The 24068-nt window shown below is 45.8% G+C and overlaps 1 protein-coding gene across 4 annotated transcripts in view; it reads right to left on the reverse strand.

The window, feature by feature from the left end:
• kcnab2b (potassium voltage-gated channel subfamily A regulatory beta subunit 2b) overlaps positions 1-18788 on the reverse strand; it is a 90272-nt gene extending 71484 nt beyond the window's left edge. The window contains exons 1-2 of one of the 4 annotated variants that reach the window (XM_018736583.2): positions 18461-18575; positions 18273-18276 (exon numbers count right to left, since the gene is read on the reverse strand). The gene's annotated coding sequence lies outside the window, so the exon portion shown is untranslated. The other 3 variants (XM_018736580.2, XM_018736582.2, XM_018736581.2) reach the window with 3 other exon arrangements.
• Between the last annotated feature and the right edge of the window lie 5280 nt (positions 18789-24068).

Below are 24068 nucleotides of genomic sequence, written 5' to 3' on the forward strand. Positions count from 1 at the left end.
TGAATGAATGGTGAAATCTGTGAAATCAGTGTTCGTTCCTTAGAAAGGGGGTCATTTGGACAGAAACCAGAAAGTGAAAGTTGATGATCCATTCGGACTGATTATGTTATTATAAGATGATCCATAAAGCATCCCCGCAGCCGCACAGCTCCACATGATGTCCTAATGGGGACGTGGACCAGGCTCGAGCCCGCGAGGTTCGTCCTGAAGAATTTTTAAGTAGGCAGCGTGTTGAAAGCGCTGGCGGGGCCCCGTCGGAGTGCCGGGTGCGTCCCGCGTGGGCAAGGAGAAGCGGGAACGGAACATGGGCCGACAGACACGCATTTACATTTATGTTCATGTATTTATATTCATTCATTCGGCAGATGCTTTTCTCCAAAAGGACTTATAACAGTCGGTTGAACCCTTGCTTTAGAGGGCAAGGTCAAATGCTGCCCAAAAGAGGCAGAGAGATAGAAAAAAGACACACACACACACACACACACACACACACACACACAATGGACCAGATAAAATATTCTTACTCTAAAGCCAATACTCAGGACTTGCTAACCTTATATTCTTAATTTAAATTAAATTCTATAGTTTTTTGTATAAACAATTCCAGCAATGAAATGTTTTAATCTTTTCTCTCCAGAAAAAAAGGAGCTACAGTAATTTTAAAAGAAAAAAGTAGGTGTTATTTTCTCAGAAAATGGTGACTTTAATTAACGCAACGGGCGCTGGAACACCGCCACATCCGTTGGACCCCGCGGCGCCCATCGGGTGGGTTCCACACATCGGCCCCACGGCATCCTTGGCACCTCCCGTCTTATCAGGACAGAGCTGTCAAATCGTAATCGCTGTGGAGGACTGAAACCATGTGGCTATTTACAATGGGAAGAATATTCTAGAAAACATTCCTTTTTCTCCTGTGTTATATTCTGACCCCCATTGTGGACAGTTCTGCTTTTGGAATGGTTTGACCTGACAGCTCAAGCTTTGACTTTAGGAGAGTCTACATAAATATTCTGACTTTCATTCATTCATTCATTATCGGTAAACCACTCATCCAATGCAGAGTCCTGGTGATCCAGAGTGTATCCTGGAAGTATAGGGCGTGAAGCAGGACACACCCTGGACAGGACGTTAGTCTAGAGCCATGCAATAACACACACTCTTGCTCACACACTATGGACAATTTAGAGTTACCAATTCACCTGAAACGCATGTGGGAGGAAACCAGAGCACTCGGAGGACACCTACACACATTCCCTGCTCACAGCTTCCCTGATGTACCACATCACCGCTTTTGTGACCCTTTCAAGGAGACTTGCATAACTCCAACACACTGTTAGCCTCCAGATCTCCCAGCATGCCTTGGGTGCAGGCAGAACGCCTGATGTTCAGCCGGCTTGCTCCTTTAGGGCACAGGTGTCCGATCGCGGTTCTCAAGGGATCTCGTGTGTGTATCCTCTTTATCCGCTTACAGCCTCGGAGCTGAGAGCGACGCATAAATTAGGTCAATTAGGAGAATAATTAGTTCGCTCGAACGCAGAAGCGCTCAGCTGGAACGGAAAGCCTCACGTACACCTCGTCTCCAGGCCTCGCGTCCGACGCCCTCACACCAGAGTAGCGGTTGGCCTCAGGAGAGGGCATCTAGTCTGGAGCTGGCGGCAACTGTGGGGTGAAACCCCACATCCGCATTTACTCATCGCTGTCACCAACTCAGTTCCGGGGAAGCATCTTGTTCAAAGGCATTACAGCAGGAAATGAGATTCGAACCCGGGGCCGACACCTCGAAAGTGCTGAATTCTGCTCCTGTCGCAAGGCTATCTGTGCTCTCTGAAGGTAAACCTGAGAACAGCTTACTGGTGGGGAAACCGAGATTCACGCTCCCTCGTTTATTTTAATAATGTGTGTCATCATCTTACGTTCCGGCGAAGAGAAACTATTATTAGCCTTGTTTTAACCGTTTTTTTCAATTACACCCATTTATTTTACTTTCTTTTGATATGTAACATCCCCCCAGCACCTCAGCAGCTCCAACCACTGCGCCACCTGCTGCCCAAGAAGAGAAACTGCAATTCCATGTATTCATTCATTCATTCATTCATTAGCTGATACTTTTCTCCTAAGGCACTTAATATTGTTGACCCAGTCACGCAGCAGGGTAATTCACCACAGAGGGAAGCAGAGCAGACGTTACGTCTTACGAGGGTGGTTTCGAATGGACTGCCGCACGGGAGGTAAACCAAAGCTGAGCGGGAAAAAAATAAATAAATAAATTACTGCAAGAACACTGAAGGTCTCTCCATTATGACAGGCCTCAGAGGAATGACAAGAGGGAGGTGAATTTCACAACCCATTAAGCTGGGTAAGCAAACGCAGAAAAAGGATATGCTAATGAGCAGAAGGACGAACGGAGAGGCGGAATGAAGGTGACTCTCTCTGATCGCAATGCAGGGGAAGAGGATGGGTTTCCATCCGGTCCAGTGCTGTAGCGTGCCATCAGATGGGGGAGATGGGAGGTGGAGGCGTTAGAGGGTCGTAACGAGGAGCCTCGTCGCCGATCGATCACGAGCTACACCCTACTGCGTCGCCATCCTTTTTTGAGGACATACATCAAGGGACGCAGAGATCATAACAGGAGCATGACGTAGAAGTTCTTAAAATATACTCTAAGTCCTCCATCCTCCGCTGATGCTTCTGTGCAGAGCTGAGTATTTTACTCAGTGTTTTCATCAGCGGTGCCAGAACATGGACATTTGAGCATTTACCTTTTCAGTTGAATGAAAGAAATGAGTATAAATTAAAATAAATATTATGATACCGAAGAAGTGAAAGCCCAATGGGGAACTGAAGCCGTTGGGTTTTGTACACTAGACTACTTACACTGATTTACCCATTCAGGTCAATATTTTTACACTTACTCATTTAGCCAACACTTCTCTCTAAAGCAGCTTAGAATTATTTACCCATGTATACAGCAGGGTAATTACCTTGCCCAAGAGAACTACTGGTGGGATTGGAACCTACAAGCTTTTGGTCCAACAGCAGTAGTGCTGACTACAACACTACCAACATCCCTCTTCTTAAAGGTAAGTACAAGAGTACTAGAGCAGGAGAGGGACTTGAACTGAAAACCTGCAGGTGACCAGGGTGTGCTGCCCGGTAGCTCTTCCAAAGTTCCCAATTGTCTTGAGTATATTGGCGGTGTGGGGGGGGGAGGCTGAACAGCAGCGAAAGGGACTGTTTCTGTTGCTACTCAACGATGTAAACTCAGCGAACGCCATCGTCCCCGATGACGCGGTTCGAGAACCAAAGGAAGCTCATACAACACGGCGGTGATGTGTTGTTGAATCAGAGCCCGGGTTTGGTGTAAAAACATCTCGGCGTGTAGCGACCCACTGGAACCGGCCTCCCGGGTTGCTGGGTTAACTCCCAGTGGGGGGGCGCTGCACCCCCCACTCAGATAATGAAACGGAGCGGAGATGCTGCGGCGGGGGGCAGAGCGATTGCGGCGCTTTACTCTCTGCTGACCGGGTTCTTTATCGGGACGCTGCAGAATTGCCCCCCCTCCGCCCACCATCCGGGACGAAGAGACAGGAGCGCTCCGCGGCGCCCCCGCTCTGCGACTGGCACTGCCCTAGATGGACGCGCACAGCACTGTCTCAGAGGACTTAACGCCACGGGAGCCACGGCCTCCTGCTCCACACTTCCGTCGCTCAGCGGGCGGCCGGAGACGCAGCTTCGCTCGCCGATTACGCTCGGTTTCAAATTTGAAAATGATTTAGTACATATGGAGAAGAGGATGCAGAAGATACATATGCTGTGGCCAGACCTGCCCACGTGAAAATGAATTTTTAATTCCTAATAACTGAGCGTCTCAGAAGTTCTCATCCCCGTTCTATTGTCTCATCACCAGCGGGTAGTGCAGCCGTTATGGGGTGGCATGTGAGCTCGAAGCTCATGGCCTGACCCCAGCTCACACTCCCAATGTAGTAGTTTTGATCACGGTACTTACCCTGAGCTGATGCGGTAAAAATTACCCAGCTGCACATTCAGGTAAATGTTTGCTTTGGATATAGGTATATTTTATTTATTAAATTAATAATTATTTATTGTTTCAGGGACACCTGGCACCACAGCAATTACAGCTACGATCTTTGGACTCAGAGGTTACATGTTCAAATCTCACCTCTGGCTGTAGTTTCCTTGAACAAATCGCTCACCATAAATTACACCAGTAAAAGTTACTCAGCTGTATAAATTGGTAAGTAATTGTAGATTAACACTATAAGTCACTTTGGTATAAAGTGTCAGCTCAATGCATGTAAACATACAAATGGATACTGTCTCTTGCGAGAGACTGAGTGCAACTGCTTCAGAAAAACAGATGGATGTTGGGTCAAATCAAGGCAGAACTTTCGCTGGAAGTACGAATAATTAAACTGGGGTTTCAATGCTTTGGACGCGTCGCGAGAAGATCGGATCGAACAAGGGTGATGCTTGGAGGAAATAAAAAGGGGACGACCGACCAGCAACCACATGGATGGGCAGTGACTGTGGACAGACCACTTTCTGCACTAAGAACACATGCGGAGGGCAGAAGTTTCTGGAAGAACAGTACATATGTACAGCCGTAGAGTTTTTTTTACATCCACGTGTTTTTGGCGAAGCAATAAAAATCCCAGAACCCTTTCGATTCTATGGCTGCAGTTCCCAGCATTCCGCTCCCCCACATCCACCCATTCCCAGCTAACGATGTCCCACTTGAGGAGACCAACAACCGCAGCAGATCTGAGACAGAGGCGGCGTGTTACACGCAGTGGCCCATCTTACGCGCGCAGCCAGAACATTCTAGAACCGAGACCTGCGGTCCTGAAAAACAAACGAGACATTGCGCAGAAGAGGCGATCGTCTCCTGGAGGTCCTTTACACCCAGAGTAATTTCATTTCACGCCACTTAATGGCACATTAAAAATTGTCATAAGGGATGTGCAGAAAACGGAGGAGATTCTCTATTTATTTTTTCGGTAACTGAGCCCTGCAGGGGGCCAGAAACGAATCTGGGGCGACGCGCTGCTCTGTGTTCGGGCTGCCGTCGCTAGATGACTTCTTGTAATAGAGTCCCAGAATAACTCTCCGGCGAAGACAAGTCGACGGAGGGACGTGGAGGGACACGGAGGGCAGCGGCTCAGCGGCCCAGCGGGGAAGGACACACTGATACCACGGTGGGCAGTCGAGCACCACGACGGCAAGTCTGGTAACGGAGTACATCAGTGAAAGGTCCTGTTCGCACAGATATAGCAGTACCCCCGCTGAGAGCTAGGATGGCAACACCTCTGCAGACAGACCGAACCAAAGGAAATCGACACCCAAAGGCCTTCAGGAGACAAAGTTCATTCTCAGGAAGACCAGGCTGAGGGATCTATTCTGACCTCTTGTTTCGTCTTCGTTCATCAAACAGCGTAACGCGTACACAAAGTGACACATTCTTCCCGGAAACCTGACGTTGCGTATTTTACATTGTTTATTTGTGGCCTTTTTAGAATATTACAGCAATTCTGAACACAGCCTGAAGAAATTTCACATAGTGAATAATTTAATTATCTACTGTTTTATTTAAATAGGTTTTCATTTACTTTTATTCGTTTAGCTGATGCTTTTCTCCCAAGCGACTCACAGTTTTAAGCCACTTCCAATTATTTGCCCATTTACACAGAAGGGTTGTATATTATAGTATAAATCACATTTATTTATTTAACTGATACTTTTCTCCAAAGCAACTTCCAATGAACTCTATATAGTATTATGAGCCCACACACCTTATTCACCGCGGTGACTTACACTGCTAGATACACTACTTACACTGGGTCACTCATCCATACATCCGTGGAACACACTCTCTCTCTCTGTCACTCACACACACACTGTGGGTGAACCTGAACAGCATGTCTTTGGAGTGTGGGAGGAAACCAGAGCACCCAGAGGAAACCCACACAGACACGGGGGAGAACATGCAAGCTCCACACACGCTGAGCGGGGATCAAACCCAAGTCCTCTCGCACCCCCCAGGTGCTGTGAGGCAGCAGGGCTACTCACTGTGCCACTGTAACAAATTAATTAAACACACAAGATTAAATCCTGAAAACAATTTCATTGATTCATCAGTCTTCATTTTCCACAATGCAGGGTCATGATGGTTCAGAGTCTATACCGGAACCACGGGACATGAGCAGGATACACCCTGGACACACACACACGTGCACACTATGGTAATTAAAAGCCAGCAAATCAACTGAAACATGTTTTGACTGTGCATGGAAACCAGAGCACCCTAAGAAAATCTGCATAAATACAGGGACAGTGTGTAAACCAGCTTCTAACATACATCCCATGTGCTGTGAGGCACCAGCACCTTCTGTGTGACTCCCTGCAAACACCTGCCCTCTAGATTGCCTGCTACACCCCAACCAGTCCGCTACGCTCTTCCACATCTGCCCACCTGGTGGTCCCACGCACAAAAGGTAAAGCAAAGAGGTTCTTCCTTGTGGTGGAACGACCTTCCCCTGTCACTCAGAACTGCTAAATCTCTGTCCTCATTTAAAAAGGGTCTGAAAACTCACCTCTTCCGGACTCACTTCGCCCATCGTCTCTTAAGTTTATATAAGGTGTAAATGTTCATGCACTTTAACTTTAAGATCATTCCCGGATGAAGCTTTACACAGCTATTCCTGTACTGTAACGTAAATGTTTATTTGTATCTCAAAAAAAAAAAAAATATTAATAGGAAGGTGATCAGGAATCGTGGATATTTGGATAAGGTTTTATGCAGCTACTCATGTGATAAACATTGGTTCATATGGTGGAAAGAAACTACTTAAGAATCACACGTCTGCATCTATGTCTCTCTTTCTGTTAATGTAATGAACACATTGCATTTTCTATGAGATGTACGAGAAAAGCATCTGCTAAATGAATAAATGTAATGCAGATGTAAGTGTCTTTGAGCACCAAATCCATCTTTTACTGAGATTTTACTCTCTCTGTGAACCTCAGTCCTGATCCCTCATATACACCTGTCTCCCCAAACACTTCACCTGTCTTCATGTTGTGTCTTTTCTTATGAATCAATACATGTAATGTTACTATATCCCAAACAATATGGATTTAATGATGAACATTACTTGTCCTTCAATTATTCTCAAGGTCCTACACACACACAAACACACACAAACACACACACAGAAATAGCTCAACTCTGACCCAGCCCATCCCCTGCAGTCCTACACTATACTATACTATACTATACTCTACTATACTATACTATACATATGATACCCATGTTCTCATCTCAAAGATTCCTAATATTCAATATCCCAGATAACACAGTAAATGAGACCACGAAGCCAAGGTCCTCTTAGCAACAGCCCCTAATATCCCCGACTTGCTGTGTAACATGTAAATAAGCAGATCATATCTGTTACCTGTACTGAGGTATCGAGGTAACCCTCAGATGCTGCAGGTTGTTTTACAATCATATTAAGCTGCTTCACCTCTGCAGCCATCCCACAGGTGATCAGTTTATGTAAGCGGCATTATTTAGTACAGCATAAACACAGTGGGGAAAACTCTTCAGGGGACTAGAACCAACAACCATCAGTTTACAAGTATAGGTCCTTAACCTACACAGTCCACTCTTGTATTCTCTCAGAAGGGGGGCAGAACCCAGAGATGGATGACAGAAGGACGCTCTGCAGGGTACCTGTTCGTGACAGGCAGCCAGGAGGCTGCAGACAGGAAGGGCCACAGGTTCGACAAGACACCGTCTTTCTGCATCCTTATGGGTATGACAACGTAGGGAGCCTTTAGAAGAAACTCTCGCATCGCATATGATTTTAAATTTCAAATAACATTTAATAATGAGAATAAAATAATAGAAATAAGAACAAAGCAACATTATTATAATAATAATAATAATAATAATAATGACACAGATCATAGGGCAAGTCCATATCACAGTTGTGACACCTAGAAGAGCTGTGTTAACGCACTTACAGGACCTGTATAAAAATGGTTTTTACCATGCATTTTCCCAGAGTAATTTAGTTATGTCTGCTGAGAAAAGATTCCATGTCTCCCCCCTCAAATAAGAGCAGGACAGTAACCTTCCCAAGAAACTGCGGCAATGTTTTTGTTTTCTTTGTGGTTCAATAGCTCTTTGTTTTGCCGTTAAGAACTCGGGCACGACTTCTGCCGGTACAGTTAACACAGATGCTCTCCTTTAAAAAGTATATTAAGAGCCTAAGGAATAAATGGGTATTTGGTGCAGAGGAGCCTGGGTGAAGTGCCAACCCTTTCACTCAACTACCATAATTTTACTCACGGGGATTGTGGTGCAAGTCCATCGCACCGTTACACTACCATTACCCCCCTGCAGGTCAGAGCAGGCCAGCTGTGCGAACTTGAAGACACCCTGCAAGGCACGTGAGGGACACCAGGGGGCGTGGTGTTTCGAGCTGTGCCCTTGCAATCGAGGCAGCCGGGTTCAAATCCCATCTCCTGCTATTGTATCCGTGAGCAAGGTACAACACCACAAAAACTGTGCTCTTACTGCAGCGCAGCGAATGATAGAAATGAGCATCTTTAGGACGGAAGGGGGTAAAGGTGCGCCTCCTTTAAGCCAACGAACAAACAAATGGCCCGTTTGCAGAAACGAGATATTCTAATTAGCCGGGCTGTTCCGTGTGATCACTCTGCGCTGCGCACGGTGGCCAGGGGCGTCCGCTACAGATGGAGCTGCGAGTTTCGGGTCAGGAGGTGACTGCGGCAGCCAAGATGAGGGGGAGAGAGAGAGAGCCGGGCACAGAGGACGCAGACATCAGCGGACACACTGCTGAGTAAAGCTGCGTCCGCACACACCCTGCAGCTGGTCCCCGGCCAATCGCTGCGCGGCAGCCTGACAGAGACATCCAATGGGATCTGCTCCACTTTCTATGGCAACGCGAAGCGTACAGTTAGGGGTTCGTGATGGATGGGTCACGTCCTGTTCTCCTGCTGTCTGATGGCATCGTCGTGGGGTTACGGGGGTGGGGGTCAGTGACAGTCTATGTGATGGCTGGCGAGAGAGACAACTGTGACAGCAGAGACACACACAGACACACACACACACACACACACACACAAAGCCAAAAACGGCAAGCAGGAATGACACACTTAACAGGCGGAAAGGAGGACAGCTGATACTGTATTACTTTGAACTGCTGCCTTTGGATTCAAGGAACATGGGTTCAAATACCACCTCTGGGTATCCGTGAGTACCCATGAGCAAGATACTTATCCTAAATTGCTCTAGTAAAATTAGCCAGCTGTATAACTGGGTAAATAATTGTAAGTCACTCTGGAGAAAAGTGTCAACTAAATTAATGAATGAAGTTTAAAAAAATCGGAAAATTGAAGGCAATGGGATAAAAACATAAAAGTATTTCTCAGCCACTTGCGGAATCAGTTTTTTTCACCCAGTTTCTTGTGAAATCACTGTAAGGTTTCTTATTGCACACCAAAGCTGACACCTTTGTCCAAAGTGACTTACATCAAGACAGTGATTTATACATGTGGGAAATTTTTAACGTATCAACTGATGAGAAATACGCTGCTCAAACGGTAGTATGACCATGCAAGCGGGGATTCAAACCCACATACACTGTTGCCTCTAACCACTACGCCACCTGCTGCCCTTTCAATCTACTGGCCATCATTAACACCTAATGGAACCACTAATCGCCTACAGATCCAGCACATGGTTATTATAGGTTTCCTCACTAAACCTTTCCGCCACATTTTCATTTTCCTGCACCTGATAGATTCAGATTTCTGCCTTTTATTATCCCAAAGGTGTTCAACATCATTATTTGTTTATTTACTCATTCAGCTCATGCTTTTCTCCAGAGCGACCAGCAATGCCTGGATTATATATATATGTGTCTCTTAGTGAGAATATCAGGGATTATTATGTAGATATGAAAAAAATACTTATTAGATGCTTACAACAAGCCTATTGGGATGAGTCTCCATACTTCCATAACCTATAATATTCTATAATAAGTCATAGTTCTACAGGGGCAACAGCCTGCTCTCTGCTCCTTCTATAGCCCCCCAATCTAGACATTTACACTAAATTGATGCAGTAAAAAAAGAGCCAGCTATATAGATGGGTAAATCACTGCAAGTAGCTGAGAGTACAAACATAACACTGTAAATTACTTAAGGTGCCACATAAATAATAAACAATAACAACAACCAGTAGAGAACCTGCTGGCCTGAAATGACAAATAGTTTTTGCTGCCATAAAATCTATCAGGCTTTAATTTCAAAAGGCACCACTGGATGTGGGGGGAAAAAAGTGTTCTGATTATTATAGGAGTTGCAGGGAATAATTCTTAAATGTCACAAATATTCAGAATTTAAAAAAAAAAAAAATGTGGAAAAAAAAAAAATCGCTAACTACAAGTCATTATGGAGACCCCGGAGTATGTGTGATCCCCAAAGACAACCCATGTCGCATGTGCCTATGTATGGAATTTGACAGTTTATCTGTGCATGTGTCCCACTGGTTTATTAATAGCCATAGTGGTCTCCTGGTGGAGACACGGTTGACGCTCCCGAATACCAGGCTTGTCCCTGTCCTGGTCGAAAACGACAGACATCTGGGCGGCCTTTTCCCCGAGAGAGCACTTCCTCCCAGAAAGACTAAATACAATTATGTCAAGGCCTCTGACAGCTGATGTCGATTATCAACGCAGCGCAGCTGGTTGGATTAAATTTCGTATCGGCTGCATCTAGACATTATGTCATACTTAAAAATTGGATTTAGTCCTTTCAGGATAAGGAGCGGAGATCAGTTTGGTATGATGCCACTTCCTAGAAAAATCACTTTTTTCTGCAGTGAAAATACAACCTTTGTATCTTATCCTACATTTTAAATTATTATTCATTCATTTCTCTGACGTTTTTGTTCAAGAGAACTTTGTGAAGCTTGCATACCTAATTGCTTCCAGCGATTTACAGTAATTTTTACTGTATCAGGGGAGTGTAAAGCAGGCGAGGTGGTGCAGTGGGCTTGGCTGGGTCCTGCTCTCTGGTGGGTCTGGGGTTCAAGTCCTGCTTGGGGTGCTGTGCGATGGACTGGCATCCCGTCCAGGGTGTGTCCTCTCCCAGATCCAGCCTTGTGCCCTGTGTTGCCAGGTTAGGCTTTGGTTTACTGGGACAAGTGTTTTTAGCCAGTGTGTGTGAGTGACGGTTGAGGGTAAGTACTTAGATGAAGGGCACTACAGCTGCTGCCTGCTCATCAACATTGTTTCTTTCCATCATCAATTCATCAATAAACAGAATAAAATTTTACTGATGCCGAAGGAAATACTTTGATCAAGGTACTTGCCCTGAATTGATAGAGTAAAAATGTCCCAGCTCTATAAATGGGTAAATCACTGTAAGCAGTGTACAAACCTCCCATTGCAAGATGCAACTAAAGCAGCTAAATAATATTTAATAATATATAGTTAATAGTTAATAACTGCATGGAAGTCTGCAGGTGAGATCATCCTTGGGGCCCAGTGAAGGAATTCACTTGTCCATCCTAATTTGGTGGTGGTACCAGTCCCCATCGTCCACCTGACCCATCCCACCCCTTTACTCCACCATCGTGCCCACCAGCGTGGCTGCATCTCTCCATCTCCACACCCCATGTTTTCCTCTCAGCACTGTTTGCGCTCTTGTTTTCATTTGGTACACAAGCCATCTGTTGTGCGTTGCACCGTGACCACAGGTTACTCCCCCCCGTGGGCAGCTTTGAAAGAGGAACGCGGAGCTGAACGCTACTCTCTGCTCATTATTCCTTTGAGAAATGCATTTATTTATCCCCCCCGGTTATTATAGCCACATCAATCAGATTCATATTCCACCAACCTGGACAGATCTGGGCTGTTGTTCATGTCAATTTGGAGTTTCCCGGAAACAAAACTACAAAGGAGAGACAGCATTTGAACATTATAAACTCAACTGTTATATTAAAGAAAGAAAGAACAAGGTCGGATTTACTGTAATAGGGAGAATCCGCATTCATTTTTAATTCTCAACGTAGTGTCACATTATTATTATTATTATTATTATTATTATTATTATTATTATTATTATTATTTAGGTGACTCCTTTCTCTCAGGCAACTTACAATGTTGGGTGTGTACACGAAGCTACTTACACTGATTTATTCATTTATATAGCTGGTTAATTTTTACTATATCAATTCAGGGTAAGTACAATCCACCTGCGGAACAATGGACAACGCAATAATGGATTTGAGGAGTAACAGACACTGATTTTTTTTTTTAATAAAAAACAACATAGAAAATTAACAAAAACACAAAAAAGATCTTTTTCAGGAAGGTAGACACGTTTGACTTTTTATTACATCGGGAACAAATGAGGGCTCTAACCACTACGCCACCTGCTGTCCCGCAGTGTTCTACACAGGACTATTCACACATAACCACCTTTATGAGTGCATGTATGAAAAGCCCAAGAGGACAGTCTCTGGCTGGCACGGAGGCGGTAAAAAACAATTCTCTCGCCACATCCAATTTGCTTGCAGGTGAGCAGAGATGCTATCGGCACCGCGGTGCTGTTTGTTCCAGTGAATAAATCAGGGTGACTTTGGGCCACTCGTGCCATATCCCGTTTCACCACACTCAATTTTTAATGGCAGTAATTCAAGTGCGGGGTAAAGCGGTGGAACACGGGAGAAAGCGACACAGGCACAGAAGGGAGGTGGGGGGAGGGGGGGGGGGGGGGTCGCACAGACTTGATAGGGCTAATAAACAATAATCTAATGCCATATGAAGCATGAGAAAATGATTCGGGTGTGAAAGATGTGTCTGGTGCAGCTACTGCGTGAGCTCAGTTTCGCCCACACTTGTGAGAGTAGTGGGATAAGGTTGGGGAGGAGTTTCACCGACCCCTAGTTTTGACCTCCGAGATGTCCTTCCTTTGACGCTAACACATTGTTACGCACGCAACTTGAGCGTGTTGAATAAACACACACTCCTCGGTCCATTGAGAAGAGTTATTGATGATGGTAAGCGTTTGTGAAATTGCGATTAATAACAGGACACGTCTGCCTGGTGGCACAGCGGACAGTGTTGGTGTCTCACACTGTGTGGATGGGGCAGCTGGACATGGGTTTGATTCCCTGCTCAGTCGGTGTGGACTTTGTATGGATTCCCCGTGGACGCTCTGGTTTCTTCCCAGAGCCAAAGGATGTGTTTCAGGTGAACTGGTGACATTAAAGAGCCGAAAAGTGTGCTATGTTGCTCTGCTGTAAAAATGCTGAATAACTGGATGTGGTTTACTGCGAAGTGCCCTGGGACTCGACCTAACAACCTTCCGGTTATATGCCTGTTTCCTTAAACACTGTGTGACCTGGCACCGTTTTGAGAGCTTCTTGAGGTTACTGTGCCATTACAGGGCTCCTGCTGTTATAGTACACAGACTCCGAGATTGCATTTCGATTAATTCTGTGGTTTTGGGCTCCTTTTGAAGCAAATGGTTCCGGACCACAGTACTGCACCTTAGGGATGACATTCGCCCCTACGGCACTGCAGCACTACACCGTTTAGCATGTGGCGAACGTTAAGTGGTCCCAACCCTAGGACCGCCCTTCCAGCCCCTCATTTGCTCTCTGGATTTTTACCCCCCCAGGTCTAAAACCAGCTGTCAACAGCTGGTGGAACTGCAGACTATTTTGTGTTCATATTGTTGAATGGAGGGGGTGTGGTGGCGCAGTGGCGCAGTGGGTCGGACTGGGTCCTGCTCTCCAGTGGGTCTGAGGTTCGATTCCCGCTTGGGGTGCCTTGTGACGGACTGGCATCCCGTCCTGGGTGTGTCCCCACCCCTTCTGACCTTACGCCCTGTGTTGCTGGGTAGGATCCGGTTCCCTGCGACCCCGTATGGGATAAGCGGTTCAGAAAGTGTGTGTGTTGGACCAGGTCCTGCTCTCCGGTGGGTCTGGGGTTCGAGTCCTGCTTGGGGTGCCTTGCGACAGACTGGCATTCCATCCTGGATGTGTCCCCTCCCCCTCCGGCCTTATGCCCTGTGTTGTCAGGTTAGGCTCTGGCTCCCTGTGACCCCAACTGGGACAAGCAGTTCTGAAAATGTGTGTCTGTTCAATGGTATTTAGACTGTTTAAACCTCTAAGACTCAGCCATTGAATTTTGTCCACTGTAGAGGACATGAGTTGTTTACTTGTTTCTCCCAAACTACATGCTACAATACCAACTCCTAACGCACCTTATTGGGGACATTCTCTGCTTTTAAAATGACACCACATGTTTGGGAGCGAGGCTTGGGCAGCGTCCTAGAAATCCTAGAAATTCACGCAGGAAACGTTGTTTTCCCTATCTCAGGGGGTAGATAACTCACACATCTTTCTCTAAACAGTACCAGAGAGCAGTTATCCCTGCTGACCCTTGGTCAAATAGCATTAATGCTTGCACTTAATGACCACATGGAGATTCTGGATAAGTGACACACTCATGTGTTATGAAAAAACCATGTTATCCATCCATCCATCCATCCATCCATCCATCCATTTTCCATCCCGCTTGTCCTAGTAGGGTCACGGTGCTAGTTAGGTGCTGCAGAAGAGCTGGGAGGACGTGGAGCCTCCTTTCCCCAATAAACTGGGCAACCCGGTGCTTTGAGAACAAAACTAGTGAACTCTTTTTTCGTATCATTTTCACGGGGTATCCGGTTCTGTCTTTGAGACGGACTACATGTGAATGTTCGCAGGCAATGTACGCTTCCCCTTACACACCACTGGTCGGCTGCAGGCCGGCATCGCGTACCCATCGATAGCGGGAAGCCGTCAGCAGACTTAGCGCCTCCGAAACGGCTCCTCTTCCCTAGACCATTGCTTTGTGGTCTATATTAAGCGCGATCGATAATGCATTTGCACAGCTCGCCCTGCCGGCTCCTTGATGCGTTCTGGAGATGGTGTTCTGCGCCGCTTTAGAAGCTAATGCATCTGCGGACAATGAGGCACCCGGTGAAGCCCTGCCCTCCCGTCCCGATCTCGACATGACCAAGCACAATCAGCCCGTCGGAAGCACAGAAAGGGCCGGCAGCGGCGATCATCTCTACTTGCTATACAGGAGGTCCTCCGCTTACAACGTGTGACTATCGACAATCCCTACTTACGACGGCCGTCCCATTCACCTTATTTTTTCGAGTCCCGAATTTCGGTCGCAACGCCCCTACACCGACTGCCGTACGAGAACATGGGCTGGCCTCACTGCCACAGAGAAACATATTTCTTATTCACTCAGTCAATATGTCTGTTAGAAATTTCACCTTCCTTACGAAAACATTTGCTCCATTTACAGAATGTTTTGTTTGTAATTCTGTTCGTTACTTTTTCTTTTTTAACAACAGCTACCAAGCAAAAAGCTGAGTATTCTAGTGCTACAAAAAAGAAAAAAGCAAAAGAAAACAGATTTAGAAATCTGAGTGAAAATAACAGTCCAGCATGAAATTATAATACTGTCCTGTATTTATATTTGTATTATTTATATTATTTAATATATTTGTATTATTTAAGCGTTAATAATGTGTGAAATTAATTAAAAAAAAAGAACAAAGCCCTATCCCACAACATCACTTAATGCACGTTAAATGTTTATACTTTATATCCTTGAGGTTATTATGGTGCATAATACAATTTGTGACTTACTGTACACCATAGTAAACTTTGGTTAAGGTTGTCGAAATGGGATTGGAATCCCTTGTTTACCACGGTGCTTGTGACTTCTCACTTACAAGCACTAAAAACAGCACCGGAATAATTACGGCATTCTCGGAACAATAAAATCTGTTTTTATCAAGGACAGTTTGATTGTTACCACGGTCTATTATTATATCATTGCCCCTAGTGACTGAACTGTGCCGTTCAACACAAATCACAGATGATCCACACATTCACAGTTACCTGATGCTTTTCTCCACAGAAACTTACAACACTGAGATACCTACAGTTATGTACTCATTTACACAGTCAGGTACCTTTACTGGAGCAATTTAGGGTAAGGACCTTGTTCGCTGCTATTAAACGAGACTTGAACCCATGACCTTCAGAATCAAAGAAAACACTTTGAGCCGCTACACTATCAGCTGGCCGAAGCAACTAAAGGCCCACAAAAAAAAAGTCACAATTTTTTTGGGACTGAGAAGTTTAGAGGAAACTTCTTACCTTTTTCTTGCTGCCTGAAATCACTCGTGTTGTTATTATTTATTAATGTATTAATAATTTACTAATTTATCTGACACGTTTCTCCAAAGCAGCTTACAGTGTGAGGTTTGTACACTATGCTACTTGCAATGTCCATTTTTTGAGACAGGTCATTTTTACTGTGCTTAACGGTATTACAGCAGGTCTTCCGATTACACAGCGCCAGGTCTAACCGCTACGCCACCTGCCGCCCCTTCTCCACCATCAGAAACCCTTAAAAAAACAAAAAAAACCCACTATTACACCAAAGACATTTAGAAGCCAGACTGCTCACAAGTGGGCCAGTACATCAGCATGGATACAAAAAAAAAACCAACATAAGCCGTAAATGCATTTTATATTTAAAACGCTGAATAACAAACTAAACTAAATAATAATAATAGTACTACAGCTAACACTAATCTAAAGTCGCAAAAGCAGGCAATGCGTTTTCGAGCTGATCACATGACTAACCCCCATCGAACTCAACTCGCTATGACTGTTCTTAAGAAGGACAATGTTTCTTGGAGAGATCCAGTTAGTTACACCCCGCCAGCGACACAACTGCAAGCCTTGATAAGACAAGTATTTTTTTTTTAAAAAAAAGGCAAATGAGGACAGAAGGCAGTACTTCTCAGAAACCTCATAAAAATCCGTTAGTTTACCGTGTTCCTCGGGTGCCGCACAGTGTAGCACGTAACCTAAATATGAGTCCCATAACTTATATTTAAAGTACCACTTTAAAGAGAATCTAATGCATATTTCAGTCGCATTAAGAAGCCTTTTGTTATGCCCCCCTGCTTGTGCATTATGCATGCGTAATAAAAGGCTCTTTAATTTGATAAGGACCAAAGTGTACTTTCGATTCCATTTAAACGTCTAAATTGCACGCAAAGCCATGCCGTAAATGGGATCCAACAGCAGATGTGTGTTTTCTCAGGGTCGTGCAGTGCCGTTCTCACCCCTTCATTCTTTTTATTCGCGTTAAGGTTATTTTATGAGCCGTTATTTGGGAAATTTTACCCAACATAGTTGACATGGAGCTGACCAGGTGTGGCCCACAGTATGTTTCTACGCTTGATGGTGTTTGCAGGGGTGAACAACAATTTCCCACCCCTGGCAACACCTCAGGCCCAGCTGGTCAGGAGATAATGGATAAGTCGAACGCGGTGCTATGATCGGTGCAAGGAATGCGGTCTATGCATCATGTGAACCTGGACACCTCCGAGACACGTGGTCTATCAGAAGTCTTCTACAATTCTGAACAGGCAACATGATGGCAAAGCAAATCCGAGCACAGATTCCCGGCCGGACTAGTTTGCGTAAGAGCCGACCGGTGTCCTGTGACGGGTCTGGGGGTGCAAACGTGCAAAAGTGTGTAAGTGGGAAGCGCTGACGTAGGGAAAGATGACAGCATCGAGTCTCAGGGTGTGACAGCGCTGATCTGCCCTGTGGGACTCTTCCTGGATTACTTAGGCTGCTTCTAAACCCTTACGTCAAAGCAGGGCGACAACTTAAGGGTGACTTCAGATTTTCCTGTGGGCTGTTTGATAAATTAATTTACACTAATAAGTTCATCTGGGCCTCTACTGAAACAACTGAGATTTAGTGCCCACCCACATGCCTTGTGTACTGTTACCGCACTCCAGCAACTGCGGCAAACGGAACTGCGGGCTGCCTCGGATCAACCCCTTCCCCCGGGGGTTGAACCCGATCAGAAGAGGCAAGAACAGAACCGCAGAGAACAATCGCTGGATACACAGTGCAACGCGCCACAGGTACCCGTCCATCGTTAAGGTCAACACCAAACGCTCGCCACACACCAAAGTCTTGAGAGGCTGGAACCTGTAGCAGAAAGGCACGACTCGGCAGGCTTGCAGAACCAGCTGATCAGTGTGGCGGCATTGCTCAGCCGATGCATATGCCCCTCGATCCCACACATGCAGAAGGCACGAGATGCTGGACGACTCACCTTTCTGAAACGAAATGAAAAGATACGAGCCGTGGGCGAGTGCATGCACACACCTCGCCGACGAGTGGTCCTAAGAGCAATCCGGATCAATGAGGGATGCCCATCTACTGAGCGAGAGAGAATGCATTCGGTGGAAACGGCGAAGGAAGCACAGGAGGGGGGTGTCGGAGGCAGACTGCCGCGCTTACGTCTGCTGTCGGTGCAGAACACAATGCGGATCTACTCTCTGAAGGTCCTCCGGCACGGCATCGGCCAAGCGGAGAGGGAGGATGAGAGGAGGAGAGGAGGAGTCGCGAGGCTATCAGCACCCACCTTCTCTGCGGCGATCCCAGCTTGGCGACAGCTGCGAAGACCTGAGCGGGAGAAATGCGAGATTCCCTTCGGAGGATGAGAGAGAGAGAGAGACAGAGAGAGAGAGCGAGAGAGAGAGAGAGAGGGAGGGAGGAAAGGAGGGGTGAAGGAATGCAGAGCCAGGGAAGGCGCCTTACTCCTTGGCTTTCCCCCCCTACACCTGTGTCCATGTGGACGGGAGTGTGAGTGGGAGAAGGAGCGTGTACTTGCTTAAGTGTGTATGGGGGGGGAGGGGGGTGGAGCGACAGAGGCGGCAGAATAGCTGAGAATCGTCAAGCACTGCAGACATATAAAAAGCCCACACACCACGCGCACTCTCCCTCTCATATGCACACACACACAAACACAGCTTGCCTTTTGGGCTAAGGGAAACACCCAGAAGAATGATGCATCATTACATACATATGTATGTATGTACTGTATATATATGCATGCATACATACATACATATATATATATATATATATATATACAGTACATACATATATTGCACATCTTATGCATTATACACATAAATAATGTATGCATATACAGTATTATGACTACATAATATCTACTATTTATGCATAACATATATACCTAACATACATACACACACACACTGGAGGACTTCGAGGCAGTCGGATTCTCTGGTTTAGAAGATGATGGGGGTTGGGGGGGGATTGTGGGGTGGCGGGGAAGAACCCCAGCTGACTAACTCTGGGCTTCGATCCATGTGGGAGGATTTCTCTAAAAGAGGAAGGAGGGCAGACTATTCATGGTGCGGCGCACGGTCCCAGTTGGCCTCGGAGCCCCACAATGCGGGTGCGCCTCATCCGAGCAGCGCAAGACAAATCGCAGCTGTTAACCTCCATTTGCGGCACCCGAGCAATTCGCGCACAAGGTTAATAACGGGGGAAAAGCACATGGCGAGAACAGCGGGCAGCCAGCACAATGTTGTTGACCATGCAAAAAGAAAAAACAAACATGCTGGAGGTGTGCTCTGATACGTGCTTTTGCTGTAATAATCCACCTTGGAGATTCCTCGGTAGCAGGGCCTATTCAGAGGATACCAAAGTAGAATCATGGTTGTACAATAAAGGAAAGGAATTCTTTCTTCACCCTCAATGCATCTTTGTAAACATAAAAACAAGCAGCAAATTTCAATAAATAGCTAATTACTTAAATAAATAAGAAACTCAGTTTATTGTTACGTGGCCAAGTCTCTCGTCCAATGAGACGCTTGCCTTTTAATTCTACCTAATAGTTGTTGAATTGTACTGGAGCAAATGAGTGCATGCACTCTAGAGTACAACAGCAGGCCACTTCTTGGGACTTGAACCAGCAACTTTCAGTTTAGAAATCCATGTCTTAAACTATTTACATTTATTCGCTTAGCAGACACTTTTCTCCAAAGCGACTTACAATGGATACTATGTATTATCAACCCACATACCTTATTCACCGCGGTGACTTACACTGCTAGATACACTACTTGCACTGGGTCACTCATCCATACATCAGTGGAACACACACACTCTCTCTGTCACTCGCACACTATGGGGGAACCTGAACAGCATGTCTTTGGACTGTGGGAGGAAACCAGAGCACCCGGAGGAAACCCACAGACACGGGGAGAACATGCAAACACCACACAGACTGAGCAGGGATTGAACCCACGTCCTCTCACACCACCCAGGCGCTGTGAGACAGCAACGCTAAACCCCACTGTGCGATCTCTTCTTTTACAATTACAAGTAATAGCAGTATACCATTAAAGGAACATTTAAAAGGGGCACCGGGTGGCGTAGCAATTAATAGCTGCTGCCTTGTAATTGAGGGTCTCGGGTTGAAACCAGCCTCCTGCTGTAATTCCCTCAATCACGGTATTTAACTTGAACTTATACAGTAAATGCTACCCATGTGTGCAAATGGGTAAATTACTATTAGCAGTTTATTATAGCAACACACAATTAAAAGTCACCTTGGACAAAGACATCAGCCAAATAAACAGAGATGAAGTAAACAATGGCAGGAGGGCTGGGGACAGGGACAGCTGTAGACCTCTTTGTCACTCAAGACGCAGCGTCTGACAGGGTCTGTTCGAAAGCCCACCCAGGGTGACCCGAACAGAAGGGGCCGCCCCATGAGCGAGGTTAAAAAAAGGGAAAGGCCTCTTTTGATCGGCTGCTCAGGTTTCAGTCTGCGGTGTATCATGTGATGCGGCACTGGGGGCTTTGTCCAGTCCGGCGCCACGGCGACACTCTGTCCCCGGGCGCAAAGGTTAGCACTGCTAGCAGGGGTGAAGTTGGCAGGCTGTGTGTCGGCAGCATCTCCTCGTTACACGCAGCCTGTAGGAAAAACACAGATGGACACCTCACACAAAGCACAGCGGTTAACGCACTGCAACCACCGGGGCGCAAGTTCAAGTCCCTGGAAGGACCCTTCTGCCAGGCCTTTGAGAAAAAGCTATGATCTTGAATTGTAAGTTCAGAGGCAGCAGGTGGAGTAAGAGCGGGCATCTGCCTGGTTCTCAAAAATCCCGGGTTCAAATACCTGCCGTTGCTGCAGTACCTTTGACCAAGGTACATATCCTGAACTCACACAGTAAAAATTATCCAGGTGTGTAAATGGACAAATCAGTGTAAGTACATAATGTACAACCCTAACCTTTGATTATTGCAGAAGAACATCATCAAACTAATAAATGAAGAGACCCAGACATATTGCGGAATTAATATGTAAACAAGATAGTTCATATGAAAAAATATACAGCAGAGCCACAGTAAAATCACTGTACCTTTATCACTCAGGGCACCACTGAAAAGTGACCCTGCAAACTCCAGGGTTGCTCCAGAACAATTCAAAGTATTAATTTACCTGACACTTAAAACATTAGATTTCTTAGAATGATTTACCTATTTATACACACACAGATGCATAGGTTGCTGAAGCCTCTTGTCCCAGAGCCTAACCCAGCAATGCGAGGCGTGGGGCTGGAGAGGGAGGGGACACACCCAGGATGGGACGCCAGTCCATCACAAGGCGCCCAAAATGGGACTTGAACCCCAGACCCACCAGAAAGTAGGACCTGGCCAAACCCGCTGTGCCACCACACCAACACCACCCCCCCACCTTATACAGTGGTGTAATTTTTACTAGGAAATCTTAAGCCAAAAACCTTGAGCAGGATACACCAGCAGGAGTGGGGTTTGAGCCTGCAATCACTAACCAGTACGCCACCTACTGCCACATATGAGTAAATGTGCAACAATGCTAAATAAAATAAGCCGCATCATTACACTGCCAGTTAGGTTTGTTATTTATTTTTTGCTAGTTTACTGTATGTCTACCATGTCGTGGGTGTGCGCGGCATGTACTGCAGTGAGCTGCTGCCTCATCGCTATGGAAACAGCTGGAAACAGTCTCTCGTTTCCTTTCCCAGAAAGAGTCTGTTTCCTGTCCGCGCACGTTTGTCCACTTCCAGCCCCAGCATCTGCCTGCAGGCCAAAGGTTTGTGTCAGTAGTGAGTAGGCCTGCTCCCCGCCCGGCGGCAGGATGTGGGGTCCAGGCCGAGAACTCTCCGTCAGCCGGGATCCTCCGGCGACTCGAGGGCCGGGTCCCTTTGCGTGTCAAACGAGCCATAAAATGGAGCCGAGGGACGCAAGCGTGCCCTGATAAAAATGTCAGTGGAATTAAGGGATGGCTGGAGCGTGTGTGACACCCGCCGGCGAACCGGGCTCCTGCCACATCGCCGAGGGTCCGAGATGGTGATGGTGCCTTTTCTGCCCTGACATGTGCAACCCAGTCTGCGCTCCAGCCTTCACTTCTGTGTATAAAAATTTTACAGCACTGTAGTATTACATGACCAAATGCTTCATGTACATTAAAAAATATTAACAAATGTATGAAATGTAAATGAATAAATAATGTTATGTAAATGTAAGGATAGATAGATAGATATATAGATAGATAGATAGATAGATAGATAGATAAATAGATAGATTCTGCAATTACCAAACATGATTATAGTTCTATTTATCTCCATTAAAAAAAACATAGGGCTTAGAATTTACAAGGTAGTTTTAAACTTAATGCATTTTACAGCACATAGGATGTGAATAAATATATTAATTATGCATCATCACAATATGCGGGATGTACCTTATTTATTTTGAGGAAACGCTCTGGAAAGTTCCCTTTAGTTGGATTTTGTGCTTTCGCTGTAACACAGCACTCCGCTGGGATGAGTCGGGATCTCACACCAAACCTGGCCCAATGAGCAGCTGAAATGTTCTATTCTACTAGGGACAGCTGGTTAGAGCTACTGCCTTTGGATCCAAAGGTCATAGGTTTGAATCTCATCTCTATCTGTAGTAGCCTTGAGCAAGGTACTTATCCTAAAAATTGCTCCACTAAAATGACCCAGCAGTATAAATAATTAAGTTGCTTTGGAAAAAAGTGTCTGATAAATGTATCCAACTGCAGTAACATGTACGGCGGCGCTCTGGTAAGATAGCATGGAGTGGTGGATGCTGACGTGCACCGTCATTCTGTCGAGAGCGACAATGGTGTTCTTACGCATTGCAAATCCTGTTCTGGTTGCTTCATAATCTTCAAGCGAATGGGGGGGGGGAATAAATATAAATAAAAAATCTCAACATTTTCATCCCGAGACAATGAGCCTAGCGAGCGTGTGCTTCCGAAACGCAGGATACTTGCATCATAAAACATAACGCAGTGTGTGTGTGTGTGTGTGTGTGTGTGTGTGTGTGTGTCTTGCATGACAGACAGCTTTCTGCCTCTTTGAGAACCAGCAGTCATTCCTTCTCATCCACCACCCTCTGAGGTAAACCGGTGTCTTCGCCATCTTTCTCGAACCCGGGACTAAACGACTGACCTTATTGGGCTTTTCGAATCGGGCTGTGATCCAGCATATCAACTTTCAGACTACAAAAAACATTACCAGACTAAGGACATGTTGATTTCAGGCCTTAACGTGAGCCAATTAAGAGCTCCTCTTGACCCCCTCTGCTGAGTAGTAGGCAGCACTAGAGGGTGTAGTGGTTACAGCTGCTGCCTTTGGGCTCAAAGGACCTGGGTTTGAATCCCACCTCCTGTAGCAGTACCTCAGAACAAGATACCCGTGTGGAATTGCTCTAGTAAAAATTACCACATCGTATTAATTGGTAAATTATAAGAAGTGGCTTAACATTCTCACCTGTTTTAGACAAACCATCAGCTAAACATGGAAATGTAAAATCTAGTACTAAAGAATGTACAAGTTCTGCTAAAAAAGTACTTTTTTTAATTGAACAATGAAATTACTTCACGTAATTTAATTCATAGTGGCCCCACTGTTACCATGTCATCATCACTGCAGTCAGCAGGTACTGTGGTGCTGATGTAGTGAGAACATCTGCCTTGTTCTCTGAACGATCCTGGATTCAAATCCCACTCCTGATG

This window comes from Scleropages formosus, chromosome 2, assembly GCF_900964775.1.
Source record: "Scleropages formosus chromosome 2, fSclFor1.1, whole genome shotgun sequence".
NCBI lineage: Eukaryota > Metazoa > Chordata > Actinopteri > Osteoglossiformes > Osteoglossidae > Scleropages > Scleropages formosus.